This window comes from Protobothrops mucrosquamatus, unplaced genomic scaffold, assembly GCF_001527695.2.
Source record: "Protobothrops mucrosquamatus isolate PMUCROS unplaced genomic scaffold, P.Mucros_1.0 scaffold572, whole genome shotgun sequence".
Taxonomy (NCBI): Eukaryota; Metazoa; Chordata; class Lepidosauria; order Squamata; family Viperidae; genus Protobothrops; species Protobothrops mucrosquamatus.
Genome location: NW_015386874.1, coordinates 331942 through 335923, shown reverse-complemented (window position 1 = coordinate 335923; position 3982 = coordinate 331942).

Genomic DNA, 3982 nt, shown 5'->3' with positions numbered 1-3982 from the left:
TGACCGTACCTATCACACCACCCTCTATTAGTCCCCCTGTCTCCTCCCTCACCACTCCGCGCCCCCCAGACTGGACTGGCCCCGGCCTCTGAGAGGGCTCCCCCAAGTCCCCTCGGGCCAATCCTGAACCCCCTAAAAACCCCGAACCCCTTAAAAAATTTTTAAAACACCCCTTTAAAAATACCCTCAACTTCAACTTTCTTAGATCTCTCTTTTCTTTGGCTGCACACCACCTCTCGGGGCTCCATACCCCGTCATCGAGGCAGGCCCCTAAGGTCAAACTGGGCCATACCTGCGCGAGGGGGGAATCGCGCAGGGCCAGCAGCTCTGACCTGAGGTACATCCCAGTTTGTTTACAGGGTCCAGAGTCCAGAGTCCCACAGCAGAAAGGACGGGGGGAAGAAACAGTCCTCCTGGATGTTGGTTCAGTTTAGGGGGGGCTGAGGCAAATGGAGGGTGGGGCAGGGGAGTGGCAGCAGCAGCAGATGTCTCCGTCGATCGTCCTGACAATGGGGTGGAGTAGTGCGACTGATAGGAGTGATGGTATGGGCGAGGATGGTATAGGTGGGGACGGTGGAATGGGCAGTGGCGGGGGGGGGCAAGAACAAACTAGCCCCCCCCGCCAGCCCCCACCCCATCCCCCCCACCATCCAGCCAAAAGGCCTACCCTTCCTCCATCAAGCCGCCTCCAGGTCTTCCAGGCCTTCTAGGCCGTCGGCCAGGCCAGATTTTCCAGGCCGCCGGGCCGCATCCGGATCCTCCGGGCCGCCGGGTCGCAAACCTCCCAAAACATCCGGCCACAGTCCTTCAGGGCCATCAATCCACCGGGCCACCCGGCCCCCGACCTCCGGGACCGCCCGGCCCGGCCGCCGATCCTCCCGATCCGCCCGGCCGCCAGTCCTCCGGGCCACTCGGCCGCCACTCAGCCATTCGGCCGCCGCACCTCCAGGACTCCAACGCCTCCAGGGCTCCGGCACCGCTTGACCCCGCAAGGCTCCGAGCCGCTCCGAAACGCCCGAACCCCCACCGGTCATTTTTACTGTTAATAATTACATTATTAATTAATAATTATTAATAATTACATTATTGTTTGTTTTAGTCTTTTCTTCTTAATAGTTTCTTTATCTCAAGCCTCAGAATAATGATAAAGCCTTTTTGTAAAAATATGCAACACAGCAATTCAGCACTGAAGAACACTCTGCAGGTCTCCTTTCTCTTTGTAATTTTTTCTTTAGCTGCTCCTCTTTCTCTTTCACAGAACAGCTGTATTCATGACTTTGGGCCCATAATATTGTTGACTGAAATGCTTTTGAGTGTGTTCCTGAACAGTAGGAATATAACTTGAGCAAATAGCTCTTGTGAGTTTGTGTAGGGAGGACAGGCACAGACAAAACCCAGATCTCAGGTTGCTCAATCTCTTAGTAAAAGAGTTGGAAAAATGCTTAGGAAAAGATTTAGATAGGAAATGAGTTCGAAAACTAAGGAAGAAAGTACCTTGATCTTAGCAATCCCAAAAGAATAAAGAGAAAACATAAGAGAAATTCTAACTTTCTATTCACAAAACACTGTCCCTTCTGATCTGCAATTGAAGTCTCAACGTATTTAACAACTAAGAAAATCATCTGCCAAAGCAGTACATCCTGAAGATTAAATTACCTGCCACTCAAATTATCCTATGGTTGTTGGCATGACTTCATAGAATGTAAAGCATGTGCCACAGCATACAATACGTTATATATATTGTAACTATGACTGGTGATCTTAATTAAAAAAAAAGACCCAGGAATGCTCTCCAGTTTTGTCTTCCCAGGGCAGACCTCAGTTTCCACATTCACAGATGGGTTTGGAAATATATAGACAATGCATGCTCGTCTTTGATGAAACCATGTTGGTGAGAGAAAGAGAAATGATATTTTGTCTGAAGAAATTACTGAAATCCTTTAAGGACAGATTGAATATAATAAGAACCAAATAAAACCAAACATGTTGGTGAGTTTGTAACAGAAATGGAACTTATTTATATAACTGGTCACCTTGCACAAAAATAAACAATTTTTTTGAAAAAATACATTTTAACTGAAATAGTAAAAATATTTAATCAAGGTGTGCTCAGCTCTAACTTAAGCATTAACAGTATTTGTGGAAATAAAATTACAGAAACTTTGATGGTGACTATTAGAAGTGTAACTGATACATTGAAGACAATAATATTTCAATGTCAGGTTAGATTCAATCATGTTGAGAGGTAGCCCTAACAATCTAGCAAAAAAAGAAAAAGAAAAAGGGAGCTTGGTATAGATCATAATACTTTTCTAACAGTCTGGGAAATTTATGACAGTTATGACATCAGGTAATAAACTATAAAACAGCGAGTTCTACTACTGTCTTAGGCACAAAACCAACTAGGGGACTTTGGGCCAGTCACTCTCAGCTGTAAATTGAGATACTTATAAACAGCATTCTATGGTCATGGTTTTATTCATTAAAATGGTTCTGGTTTTTTTAGTATAGAAAACATATTTAGAGAATCTATTGTAAAATAAGAAAATAAGATAGCAGTATATAACTTTATTTAATATATTTCTTTTTCAAAAAAGGCAAGCAATATTTCTACACACATGTGTGCTTCAAACCACCCTTTTCCCTTCACACGTTGATTGCAGCATAGCCATAACCATTTTTTTTCTTAAAAGAAACCCATCATTCCAAAAACTGATACAAAGTAAGGAATCTTCATGCTTTAACATTACAGGCTATGGGAAGTATGTTTATATGTTCAATCGTAGTCATCTAAACAACCTGATTCAAATCAATTTGTTTGCAATTTGCAACCTGTAAATTTAATGAGAATCATTTCTTTTTAATCTCTCAGATTTCATTTAAAATTGATATGACCAGACTTTGCTCCTATACTGAAAACTCACCTAAGAAATTCTAGCTCTCCAAAATTAGTGACCAAATTATAACAGCTTTCAAATAAAGCTGTCAAAAGACAGAAATAATTAAAAAGTTTAGTTGTATATTATTAACTTTTTCTCTTAATTAGTTGTTCTTTATTGTTTAGCTGTGGCAAAACGATGATAATGTAACATTTGGGGAAATACATACAGACAAGCAACCCAGCACTAGAAGCCAAAATGGAGAAAACCTCCACGGCCACCATATATTTGCCTTTGGTGCTCAGGTAGGATGGAACAAAGGAGACCCACACACTGCAAAAGATCAGCATGCTGAATGTGAGACATTTGGCCTCATTAAAACTGCTGGGGAGATTCCTGGAGAAAAAGGCAAGAGTGAAACTGGCAGTTGCCAGAAAGTCCATATAGCCCAGAACACAGTAGAACATAGTGGCTGAACCTTCATTGCACTGGAGTATTATTTCCTCAATTTCTGAATGGGTATTAGTGTCAGGGAAAGGAGGAAATGTGGCCAGCCATATTGTACAGATACCTGCTTGAATCAGGGAACAAGAAAGAACAATGGAGGTGGCCAGTCCTCTTCCCACCCAGTTCCTCATTCTGGATCCTGGCTTGGTGGCCATGAAAGCCAGAACCACAGTGATGGTCTTTGCCAGCACAGAAGACACAGCCACTGAGAAGATGATGCCAAAGCTAATTTGTTGAAGGAGACATATTATATTGCCAGGTACAACAAGGAACTGCAGTGAGCAAAGGAAGCAGAGGAGGAGGGAGATGAGTAGAATGTAGGTGAGATTTCGGTTATTGGCCTTGACAATAGGAGTATGGTGATACTTCAAAAATATTGTCAGCACCACAATTGTGCAGACAGAAAAGAAAAGTGCCAGAATCAGTAGACATATCCCCATCGGTTCCTCAATGGATAAGAATGATATTCTCTTGGGAAGACATAAATCTTGATCCTTATTTGGATATTGACCTTCTGGACATTTGGAACAGTCATCCATGTCTGGAATTTAAATACACATGTATTATATATAAACATACATGCATATGTATATATA